The sequence below is a fragment of the Pongo pygmaeus genome, chromosome 5 (genome assembly GCF_028885625.2).
Source record: "Pongo pygmaeus isolate AG05252 chromosome 5, NHGRI_mPonPyg2-v2.0_pri, whole genome shotgun sequence".
In the NCBI taxonomy this organism is placed as follows: domain Eukaryota; kingdom Metazoa; phylum Chordata; class Mammalia; order Primates; family Hominidae; genus Pongo; species Pongo pygmaeus.
Genome location: NC_072378.2, coordinates 79,320,092 through 79,332,821, shown reverse-complemented (window position 1 = coordinate 79,332,821; position 12,730 = coordinate 79,320,092). Strand labels below are relative to the sequence as shown.

Here is a 12,730-nt window from a genome sequence, read left to right as displayed (position 1 = left end):
AAGGATAGCCAGTCCGATTTCTACAACTGAAGAACCTGGAGTCTGATGTTCAAGGGCAGGAAGCAGCCACCACAAGAGAAAGATGTAGGCTGCAAGGCTAGGCCAGTCTCTCTTCAAATTTTTCTGTCTTTTTATACTCTAGCTGAGCTGGCAGCTGACTAGATTGTGCTCACCCAGATTAAGGGTGGGTCTGCCTTTCCCAGCCCACAGACTGGAATATTAATCTCCTCTGGCAACACCCTCACAGACACACCCAGGAGCAATACTTTGTATCCTTCAATCCAATCAAGTTGACACTTAGTATTAAGCATCACATTAGTAAAAATAGTAGCCAGGGTCTATTCATGGTTTTATGCATTGCTTGCAAAATGTCTTTCTCTCATTGACATGGCAGCCTCAAATAGTAACAAGCAAAAAACTAAAAACTTCCTTTGCTGAGCCGAAACATCTTTGGTAGATAGTTTTGTGATAGGCATTTGAATGTTGCTTGGGAGGGCTATCAGCCAGGCCACTAGCAAACAAATCCTCAAGCCAGCTAGGAAAGTCTCTAAAAGTGGGTAGGCAATAACATTGGGAAAACAAATTGTAAGCGTGGTACTGTTTTCTGGCATCAAGTTATTTATTTTGTCACTGAAACAGTAAACAGTTAACTTCCCCAGAAGTTGTCTGGTTTAGAAAATTGCATATAATAAATTTCTTATTCTGAACATTAAGAAAGCAATAAATAATTTTAAGAAATTATTTTTTCCCATTATCCAAAAATACATAACAAACATTTTCTTTAAAAATATTTATTTGTAGGGCTACCTTTCCCAAAATATTCATACGTTTTGACCTTGCCTTGAATAAATGCATGATATTCTCAAGGGAATATATCTCATTTGACAAAGCCCACCACACTCCTCCAACCATAATGACACGTGAATCTTGGACAGATGGCTAGACTCTCTCACGAGCTCCAAAGCTCTATTCAATTCTTGCCTTAATGAAAGAATAATTGCTTTAGACTGTGACCTTCCTGATTGCTCTAGTGGAGATGATACTTAGGATGAGAAATCAAATATTTTTCAAGGCATTTGGTTTTTTTATGTGGAACCAAATTTTAATTATTTTAAAATTATATTTAAATATTTTGAAATAATATTTTCACTTAAGTATTACAACTCCAAGAATAGGACAACAGGTTTTGGAAAACAGACCTGTGCCTTGTAAGCATAGGCACAATGCAAATGTTGATTTGTTGACAGCTGAAAGTAGGAAAAAGGAAGGAACCGAAAAAGGACCAACCCTTGGTATTAGTCAGGACTTTTTAGTACAAATTCAGAAACCTCATATTACACTAACATTTATTATTATAAAGGCATTTATTGGCTCATAACTGAAACACCCAGCAGTACAGCTGGCTTCAAACACAACTGGAATTGGGGGCACAAGGGATGTCACCAGGTTCAGTTTCTCTCTATCTCAGCTTTTCTTGCTCTGTGGTGACTTGATTCCCAGCTCCGCTTTGCAGAGCTTAGACAGCTTCCAGGCTCACACTGTTTTTACCACTATCTGTGTGAGTGGAAAATAGCACCTACCTCTTCCTCGACTGTATTAGCGAAAGTGTCAGTGGGTCTTACTGGCTTTCTCTGAGCCAGTCACTGCAGCCTGAGGAATATCACAGATCAGAAAGGACTGCTAAGAGCTAGGAGAGTCCAGCCGTATGTAGATCAAAGTTACAGGACAGGGACTCAGGTACAGGGAAGAAGATCCAGTTCCTGCCCCACTGATAGAGGCAGCCTGAATTTGGGCAAGTTTCTTCATCTCTCTCAGCTTCATTTCTTCTTGGATAAAAATTCCTAGTTTATAATGTTTAGAGGATTAAATGAAATAAATAAAGCACCTAACAGAATAGTAGACTCTCAATACATTTTAAAGATGATTTAATTTTTATTCTATTTCTTTTCTGGCCTTTGAGTCCAGTCACTGCATAAGCATCAATGACCACTGTTGCCACTAGGTGGCAATCATGTGATGGAAGGTAATGGCCTGGCTCTCTGGCCAGTGAAAAATTAAGAATTGGCTGAAACCTGACAATTGGCAGTGAGAGGAAAGCGTGGGGGACTGTGAGTCCAATTCCTGCTGCACTGAAACCACGCTGTGTGACCTTGATCAAGGTCTGAATTGATCTATAGCCTGGATTTCCTCAAGTAAAACTTGGAGGCCAATTCAGTCTTCATTTGTCTATAAAATCTTTTGAATCTGTAAAAAGGGAATCTTAGATTAATAACTGTGACTGTAATCTCAAAAGCCAAAAACTGTTCAACAGTGTTGATTGTTAATATATACAGTTTAAAAATATGATTGTATGAAGCATAATCCATTCATTTATTGCTAAGTTTTAGCTACCCCAGGGATCCAGAAAGAGTTCATGCAATTTTGTAAGGTGACTAATGGGCCCGCAGAGATGCTGTCAAGTTATACACAGCTCAGAAAATCATCCTCTGAGGCATGCAAGTCAGAAAACTCACTATTAAAAAAAGTCACACTGAGCAGCTTCAAAAGTATTTTTCTGCCATGTAATTATGTTTTAATGTTAGGTTCTTAAAATCACTTGGAAAAGAAGCAGCAGCTTAAAAAATTTCAGGTCTGAAATGTGTTAGAAGTATCTGGAGCAGCAGGAGGATGAATCAGGAAGTGACATTTAATTGGGTTTAAGAACAAAAATGATGACTCTCCACTTTTGCATGAATCAAGCCTTTATAACAAAGTTGAAATAAGATGATGTGATAAAAATTAGCATTTATCTGATATAATAGATTGGGGCGATATTGTATTTTCTTAACATGAAATTCTTTAGTATAAGGAAGTTATGTGCTGGTTCCATCTTGATTAGTATAAAAATCCTTGTAAAAGGAGAACCAATTGAAATTCCAGGGGTGTCCACACATTTCTTCATTCCATGGAGATGTGGAACAGCCTAGTCTAAATACTTGACCTTTATTTCTCAGCACGCTCTTTTTTTTAGGATAAAGCCTCCTGAATTCTTAAACCTGGAAGGTAGGGGTGAGGATTTGTTGGTGAGGTGTGGCTCAAATGAGTTCCGGTTTTCTTCATCCTTTATAAATCTCAACTTTGCTTTACACAGTGCCTTATCAGAGGGGAGACATCACTAAGGTATATATGTGGGGTTTTTTTATTTGTTATTTTTTTGCTGCTATAGAGGTATCTGAAAGAATGACGACTGTTTTGCTTTTACCTCTCTATTTTTCCCTTCTCTATTTAAAGGAGGTAGCCAGAACCTTTGCCCTCTGGGTGGTTTGTTGTGAGGTCAGAGCAAAAAGCCCAGGTTCCTTTAAGGCTTAAGATGCAGCATGCTGGGCTGTGCCCCCAGTTTCTGATCCAGCAAGTCTGGGATGTAGTTCAAGAATCAAGAATTGGCCTATATATATAAACTTTAAGTTCTGGGATACATGTGCAGAACGTGCAGGTTTGTTACATAGGTATACACATGCCATGGTGGTTTGCTGCACCCATCAACCGTCATCTACATTAGGTATTTCTCCTTCTAACTGTAACTGTCTCTTTAATACCGATGCTGCAAGCCGGGACCCACATGCTGAGAACTCCTGCATTAAGGTAACTGCTCCTCCTGGCCACCTGGAAACCTACCTCCCTTGCCTGAAACCTGAGCTCACTGAGAGGGCTGGCACGGGCGGGAATGGGTCAATGAGTTTGTCCAGGGAACATGGAAGCTTTTGAAATGGGAGGAAGGGACATTCCCAAAGCCCCTTTCTTGGCACTGTCCCTAGTCAGGCTGCTACTCAGGTGAGAATACGGCTTGAAGGGAAGCAGCTTGGTGCAGAACTGGGAGAGCCAGCCGCCTCAGTTGGAGCCTCGGAATGAAGATTCAGAGCACCCTGGACCCACTGAGAGACTTGCTCATTTTCTGGGCACCAAATAATCCTCCCAATTTTTAGGTAAACCCAGGGAGGAGGAGAGGAAACGAATAATGAAGATTGAATTTCTTGCAATTCAGTGACGTAGGGGATGGCAGCCATATTGAATTTGATTTGAAGAAAATAGGTATTTCCTGCCTACCCAACTTTTAGTAAATGCCACACCAACTACATGAATTTCTGGATTAAAACATACAATCTAAATATATTAATATTTGTGGCCTTAATACAAGTTCTACCCTTGCCGTGGCCCTGTGTTCCCTTGGCAGGGAGGGGCAGAGCTTATAAACTGAGCTGTGCAAATCTCACCCTGTTCAACTATGTCTTGCTGAGCAGGCACATGGGGGCTGAAACCTAATCAGGCTGCGAGAAAAGGGTGACGTTTGCTAATTTTCTAATGTACCCACATAACTCCCGCATAATCTGACACCATATGAATATATTACACTTAAGGCATTTTCTCATTGACTTCTACGTGGTTTCTACTTTTCATTGCTATAACAAATATCCTAATACGTTTCTCCTGCACTTGTGGATTTTTTTTGAATTAGATACCTGAAATTTTGACTTGATTTTTTTTTTTCTTACAGAAATTCTGTCAATGGGACATGCATGTGAGTTTAGAAGCAATTCTTTCTTTAATATGCAGAGGCTTCTGGGAGTGCTCAGGCCATCAACCAAAGGTGTTCATTAGCCCATACAAACTGCTTTCCTCAATTTCTAGATGAGATATACGGTTATGAGAAAATGGAAGAAAAATTACAGGAGAACAAGTGGGGAATTGCTAAGATATGTACATTTGCAGTGAGGAGAGGAGTTGGGGGCTTGGGGGCAGGGGTGAAATGCCTAGCCACTTAAATGACATAAGGCACTGATTTCCTGAGTGTTGAGTAAAGGGATGTTAGAAGATAGAAAATTGCCAAGGATTAGTTTGTAACTCAAAATTATAGCTCAGTCCAATCCCATTTCCCACTAAGACAGAGAGGGAAACATCTTTTTTCTCCCTCTTCTTTCCCCTCTCCCACAGGGGTAGCTGACTCTTCCCTGTTCCAGGCCCCAGGGCTCAGGCTGACTTGTGTTAAGCTTCCATCTGGGTTAAACAGATTTCGGGAAGATCACGTGGAAACTTAAATGCCATTGCAGCATCGTTTCTATAAGAAATGAGTTTCTCTTCGCAAACAATTATTTGCTTTCGGTACACAACCACTTATCATAAGGAGGGAGCCTGTCTGTGCTTATAAAGCTTAAATTTGAAGGACTCCAGTTATCTTAATTTAAAATTAAAATAGCCTAATTTGAGAAGAAACCATGTTCTTAAATTTCTAAGAGATGTTCCAATATGTACTCAACTGCAATTTCTGTGTTGGGTGGTTTGCTGTCATTTTAAAAGTGAGACTGGAACACTATAATATGTCCTGTCTTCTTTTTGCCTGTTGAACAAGGCGAGCTAGGGCAGCTTCTCAAAAGGCTCAAGAGGCACAGTCAGTGATCTCAGGCCACCCTGGATGGCGGGAGGCCACGAGAGGGTGCTTGCACTACCAGCTGCAGGGAATTGTTAAATTCCTGACCTAGTTTTTGAAACTATTCAAGGAGAAAGCAGGGACACAAATACTAGCTCTAGCCTCGTTCAATGAGACCACGTTCCTGTTTTCATTTCGCTTTAGCCGCATTTGTTCGAGCAGCAGGTGAAGCGCCTTTCAAAAGACTGTCATCTCCAAGGGAAGTCATCTGTTTTACATTAATTGTCCATTAGTCTCCAAGCCTCCATCCATTAAAGTCCTCAGCCACTCATTACATATATTGTGCAGCAGTCCTGCTGTCAGCTTTTCAATGCAGAGCTGTTTTTCTGCTTCTGACTTAATTGCTCTAAGTGCCTGTTCCTTTGAGAGAGCCTAGAGCATACCAATTAATGCTAACTTGTTTTCCTTGCTAGGTTGAACAGATAAGACATGGTGAGGCCAGTTCAGCTGCTATTTACTCGAATTTATTAGAGACCCTTCTGCCTTAAGCTCACACAGTGGGTAGTTTACATCAGTACTGCCCTGTTTGCCTGATGACTCCTGGATATGTTTTGAATGGACTTAATTTTCTATAGTGAAAATGCTCCATAAATTTACAATCTATCCATGTTATTTTGATGAGGAGTTTAAATTCCATTTGCTCCTGATTAGTTTAAACATGTAATTTTTTAAATGCATGTGGCATTCTAAACAACAGCTTGGATGAAATTGACTTTGTTGATGGAAAAATCAAGCTTTCATCCTTTCAAATGACAGCTCGAGGGGTGGCCGTACAATAATTTAATTACCTTAGCTTCCTTAATTACAGCCAACTCACCTACCTTTAGCTCCATTCCCGTTTTCCTTAATAAACACAAATAAATGGAGGAAAAACGAAAATTAAGAAAACCAATCTTAGAATAGCTTTTATAAATTTTTGATAGGCATAGAGGCAAATACAAATATGTGAGACTCAGAGAAACATATTAACCCTTTGAACTCTAAAAGAACTAGAAAAACCACAATTTTGTTTTTCTCCTTTTTAAAATTGTGCCATAGTCCCACTTGTTAATACTAAATTTTATATTTTATTAATATTAAAAATATCCAATCAATATAAATTCCTGTCAAGATATGGTAATATATCTATAAACTCAGATTCTGAGTAATGACTTGATATTAATTGAATTTATTGCAGGTTTTTAAATCTTTACTACAGTTTAATTCCATCCTATAACTAAGTTTGTTAACAAATGGCCCTGTTAATATATAGTTAAGTACCTGTATATTGATTTGCTTAATTACATCTAAACAACACCAAAAAATAAAAACCACACAGATGCATCCAGACTGATTTAAATTGCAGGATATCATGAAAATTAAAGACAGACTTCTGTGTCTTATTTCCTGAGGATTGTTGGGGAAATATGCACTTTTGGCATAAGCAAACTACTTAGAACAAAAATAGCAACCATTCTGGGAAACATTTACATTAGGTGAAATCTGTTTCTGAGGCTGTCTGCCTTCCACTCAAGAGCTCCCTGACCTGGCAGCGTCCCCTCTCCTCTCTATTCTCTCCCCTTCCTCAGCTGGAGGCCAGTCCTGTATCTCATATCACATGGCCCTGGTCAGTAACAAGGCATTATTAGCAAAGACAGCTATTTAGAGGTAGGGTTTTGAACTCTCTGAGGATTATCATTTTCTTCATGTTCACTATCTTCATCCTCATCTTCAATCAACATTTTTGAGAGCAGACTGTGTACAGAGCATGGAGAGCCACTGAAGTTGTTCCCCTCTCCCCAAAATAGTAACCTTTGTCTTCTAGATGAGTGAGCTCCTCTGATAAATTCTACAAGTATTGTTTCTGCTTCATGGGCATGGAGAGTGGCCTCCTCCATCTTTACAGAAGGAAATTATCACCCCCAAGTTAGACTAGTTTATTCCTAGAAAATTCCTTCAATACCCCCTCATCTGTAGGATATCCATTTAAAAATCCTATCAGCTTTTTTCTCAACAGTTTTCAGGAAGAGAGCTTTGGAAAATACTAAAATATCAGTCTAACAAATTCAAAGACATATATTAGGGCCTTTAAAACCTCATACACTTCCCCTTGGCCTCCAAGATAATGCTCCTTAATCCTAATTAGCTTTTACAGCATGATTAGTGTTTGCCAATGATGATTAGAGGTGCCAAATTCACCACGCCAATTAGTACCAGAATTGTACGATCCTGGTGCAGCTTTATTTTGATTCTGATTCACCTTTTACATCATCTTTGTCATTGCTTCATTTGTCCAAGGTAGCAATGCTTCTATATTTCTGTGTTCTCATTTTGACTGTAGTGTTTTGATTGAGAGTCTGGAATGTTGTTCACACAAGGGGAATCTTGCCCAAAAGAATATCACTTCTAAGGTCTTCACTCAGGAGTTCGGTCATGTACTTGTGCTAATGCCTTTGTATTAAAACCCTTTGTATTAAAACCGTTCTGGTTATGGTTGAATCTGTTCCCCACCTCTGACAGATACACCATAGGGTGACCCCTAATGAGTCATGCTCTTAATACCCTTGCCATGAATGTGGGTGGAAATCATAACTTGCTTTTAACCATAAGATACAACAAAAGTAGGGAAATACCACTCCTGTAATTATATTTATGGCAAAGTCGAAGGGACTTTTTTCAGGTATAATTAAGATCCCTAATCAAGTGACTTTTAGTTAAACAAAAGAGCATTTACCCTCAGTGGGCCTGGCCAAATCAGTGAGCCTTTTAAAAGAGGGTCCAGGCCTTGCCTGAAGTTCGAGACCTGAAGCAGCAAAGACTCTTATTTCTGTTGCTGGCTTTGAAGAAGCAAGCTGCCATTAATTCTACAGTCATAAAGACATGAATTCTGCCAACAACCTGCAGGAGCTTAGAAGCAGATCCTAGCATTTCCATTGCATCCTCCAGATGAGAATGCAATCCACCTTGATTTCAGCCTTGTGAGACCCTGAGCAGAGAACCCAGTTATGACATGGCCAGATTCCTGACCCACAAAAGCTGTGAGATAACAAATGGGTATGGTTTTTAGGCTATCAAATGTGTGAACATTTATTAAGCAGCAATGGGAAATTAATGCACCACTCTTGCAATAAAGATACTTTGTTTTATTATCCAGTATCCCATATATCATTTTTAAATAAGTAGATCATTATACATGAACTCCACACAAGGGCTTCTTATACTTTGTTGTTAGAAAACTTACCCAAGTCACATCTCAGGCTCTAGAGATCACTTACCATCTAACCCTTATGTTTCCTATCGACTTTACTGTTAGATAAACTAGAAGATTTGGTGCCCAGCATGAAGAATAGTTCAAGTACCTGTGTGTCCCGAATTTATTCCTTCCAGTGAGTTCTTGGTCTCGCTGACTTCAGGAATGAAGCCTTGGACCCTCGTGGTGAGTGTTACAGTTCTTAAAGATGGTGTATCTGGAGTTTGTTCCTTCAGATGTTCAGATGTGTCTGGAGTTTCTTCCTTCTGGTGGGTTCATGGTCTCGCTGACTTCAGGAGTGAAGTCTCAGACCTTTGCAGTGAGTGCTATAGCTCTTAAAGGTAGTGCAAACCCAAAGAGTGAGCAGCAGCAAGATTTATCGGAAAGAGCAAAAGAACAAACCCTCCACATCATGCAAGGGGACCAGAGCGGGTTACCTCTGCTGACTTGGGTGGCCAGCTTTTATTCCCTTATTTGGCCCCGCCCATGTTCTGCTGATTGGTCCATTTTACAGAGTGCTGATTGGTCAATTTTGCAGAGTGCTGATTGGTCCATTTTGCAGAGTGCTGATTGGTCCATTTTACAGAGTGCTGATTGGTGCATTTACAATCCTTTAGCTAGACATGGAGTGCTGATTGGTGCGTTTTTACAGAGTGCTGACTGGTGCATTTACAATCCTTTAGCTAGATACAGAGCACTGACTGGTGCATTTTTACAGAGTGCTGATTGGTGCATTTACAATCCTGTAGATAGACAGAAAAGTTCTCCAAGTCCCCATTCGACCCAGGAAGTCCAGCTGGCGTCACCTCTCACCTGGACACATCTGTCCTTTTGCTACCTTTATATCAGTGGTTCTTTAACATTTTGGTCTCAGGGTTTCTTTACATCAAAAATAATTGAGGACCCAAAGAAACTGTGTTTATTTGAGTAATGTTTACCATCTACTACATTAGAAATTAAAATGGGACTATTTTAAATCATGAGAATGCACAGGCACACATTCCGTTAGCAGTCAATAACATCGTCACTCAGCATGGGAAAACCCACGGGTTGCTTGTGAAAGAGTGAAAGAAAAACATGAGGTAACATCATAGTATTATTACAAATTGACCTTGCAGATCTGAAAGGGTCTTGGGAACCCCTAGAAATCACACTTTGACACCACATCTTGAAAACCATTGCTTTATGTTTTTAGCATTTTTTTGTTTTATATTGCATTAAATTTTATTAAGCCAACTTACATAAGTTTATGAAATATATGAGGTAAACTTTTTTTAAAAAATGAAAAAGGCAAAATACTAGCTATGTAATTGTGCTGTTTATTCCCCACCTGCCCCACAGATGTGTGCTCACCCTTCTCTGCTCAGCTCTGTGCCTGGGAGGCTGACCTCTACAGACTGCATCACCAGGCTTCCGCCCTCTGGCTTCCAGATGGATTTGGCCAATGGGCAGCACCAGTGGGAAAGGAGAGGACAGGAGGAGAGACAGGCTGAGGTCATGTATTTATCCCCTTCTTCCCTACCCCATGGCAGTTCTGACAGGCAGCCCCTCCGTTTCTCCAGCTCTCAGCTAAGCTCCACTAACAAGCTTCCTTCTCTTTCCCCTTTAGGGTTGGGGTGGCAAGAGCCACCACCTGGGTGTCTCACTATATCTTGTTGGCTTCCCTAATCCTGCCTACATTAATCATTTTTTTAAATTTCAAACTCTGTTGATGCTTCCATTTGTTTCCCGAGGAATCCTGGCTAATGGAGCAAGCTTGGACACATTCCTTCATTCCACAGGTCCTCAGTTTATTTAGCTGTAAAATGAAGGGCCTGAGCAGCCTTTCCCAAAGTGGATTCTGCACATCAGTCTCACCATATTCCATTTTGTATTCTGTGGTCAAATATGTTTGAGAAACACTGAATATAATGTCCCCTTTTGGAGAGCCACAATTTGTGGCACCGTATCAACAACTCTGAGAGGTCCTGAAGTAGATGCACCTGTTTTACCCTGTTTAGCTCAGCATTTCCCAAATATAGTTAACAATGGAACCACTGTTTTTTGCTTGTTTGCTTTTGCAGAAAACCCTAATAACACATAAAAAACACCAGATCAAGTTGGGCCATGTATGGCATTGTGTTATTCTGTGGAAAGGTATTCATTGCATATTTTTGAATATTTTCTGGTGGCCCCTCAATCCTGAAGTCTCAAATTTCCCACCCGTGTGGCTCAGCTTGCTCTAGGCACAACAATGGAATTCTATTTCTCTGACCTCAGTCCAATGTTGAGCTTCTCTTCTGACCGTGACTTTGTCGTGGTAAAGAAGTATCCCTCTAATTAAAATCAGGATTGAAAATAGAATTCCAGGAATAGCTGAATGCACAATACACATTTACATACAGCACAATTGCATCCAAGCCCCATGGAGTGTGGTGGTGCAAAGTAAGGTGTGAATCCCACTGAAACTTTCTGAAAGTGTGTGGTTGTCATGAACAACACTGACAAATCTGAGGCCCTCCTTGCTTCCTGTTACAATAAGTAACTACCTTTTCTTCTTTCTCTTTTGGAGACAGATTGGAGTGCAGTGGCACGATCTCAGCTCACCGTAGCCTTGACCTCCCAGGCTCAAGAGATCCTCTCACCTCAGCCTCCTGAGTAGCTGGGACTACAGGCACAAACCAAATGCCCAGAAAATTTTTTTCTTGTGAGAGCTGGTGGGTAGAGCCTGGGTCTCTCACTATATTGCCTGGGCTGGTCTTGAACTCCTGGGCTCAAATAATCCTCCTGCCTTGGCCTCCCAAAATGCTGAGATTCTAGGCGTAAGCCACTGTGCCCAGCCAGTAACTACCATTTTGATCTGATCATTTCTAGGGAAATATATATCCCCTCCTGATTTTCTATTGTCAAAGCCCCAGTGTCAGGCACTCATCCCTTTCCAATGTGGCACAAAGCAGGGGGCTTACCCCACTTCCAGGGCTGAATCCTGGCTGAACTAAGCCCATTTGTATGGCCCCATTCTCTTTCCAATAATAGGTTTGGGGTGGGCTTGTGACTCATTTCTAGCCAGTGGGACATGCAAGAGAGGTGGAATGCTGGGAGTTTAGAGGGAGAGTTTTCTCTGTTTCTGAAAATACAAACACCAGAAACCATGCTCCCTTTTTGGCACCCAATGTTATTTTGTTTCTAGATGTGTTACTTAGGAATGTGGCAGCTGTCTTGCCTCCACAGGGAGGACAGCGTCAAAATAGAACTGATGCCGAGGACAACAGAGGAGAGGACGAGACAAACCTGGGTGGATGGCATCATGGGGCCTCTGATTGTTCCTGCATCCATTCCATGTGGTTTAAGCCAGTTGAGTCAGCATTTTCTGTCTTGAATCCCAAATCTTTCTAAATGATAGGTGTACCTTTTAATGGAACTATTCATGGCCTCAAATTCTTCCCAGATACACCCTGTGAGTGTCCAGGAAGCAGCAGAAAATTAAACACTACATTTCTTCATTCACAGGCCTCCCTCCTCCTGTGCCCCTGACATACAGTGACAGTGCTGCCCTGCAGGATGGCGTATCAGAGAGCTCAGGATGGATGCAGTCAAGGACGACAGCCCATGTCAAAAAGGCTGCCTTGCTGAACATTTGCCCAGCAGAAGATTTTAGAAAGAAAGGAAACATCTTAGTGATTTTCTTGCCTCCAGAAGATTCCCTGATCCAATCTTTCCTTGGCACAAACTTTAGTTATTGTGTTTACATATACATTTTATATATGCATGGTCATTATTGTATCTCTTTTATTTGGGGACTTTATCTTGATGTGTGTTATACCTAATACACTGCAATATAAATTATGTAATTATGTGCTTTTTTTTTGAGATGGAGTCTCATTCTGTCACCCATGCTGGAGTGCAGTGGTGTGATCTCGGCTCAGTGCAACCTCCACCTTCTGGGTTCAAGTGATTCTCCTGCTTCTGCCTCTCAAGTAGCTGGGACTACAGGCACCTGCCACCACACCCAGCTAATTTTTTTTTTTTTTTTTAAGTAGAGATGGGGCTTCACCATGTTG

At 40.8% G+C, this 12,730-nt stretch overlaps 1 long non-coding RNA gene across 2 annotated transcripts in view; it reads left to right on the top strand.

Moving 5' to 3' along the window:
- The window catches only part of LOC134739654 (uncharacterized), a 29,983-nt gene extending 17,463 nt beyond the window's left edge, over positions 1-12,520 (top strand). Inside the window, exons 1-4 of one of the 2 annotated variants that reach the window (XR_010126522.1) lie at positions 4,528-4,555; positions 8,754-8,876; positions 10,032-11,386; positions 12,180-12,520. This is a non-coding gene — a long non-coding RNA (uncharacterized LOC134739654). Of the gene's footprint in view, positions 1-4,527; positions 4,556-8,753; positions 8,877-10,031; positions 11,387-12,179 lie in introns of those variants that run through there. The other variant, XR_010126523.1, reaches the window with a different exon arrangement.
- The last annotated feature ends 210 nt before the right edge of the window (positions 12,521-12,730 follow it).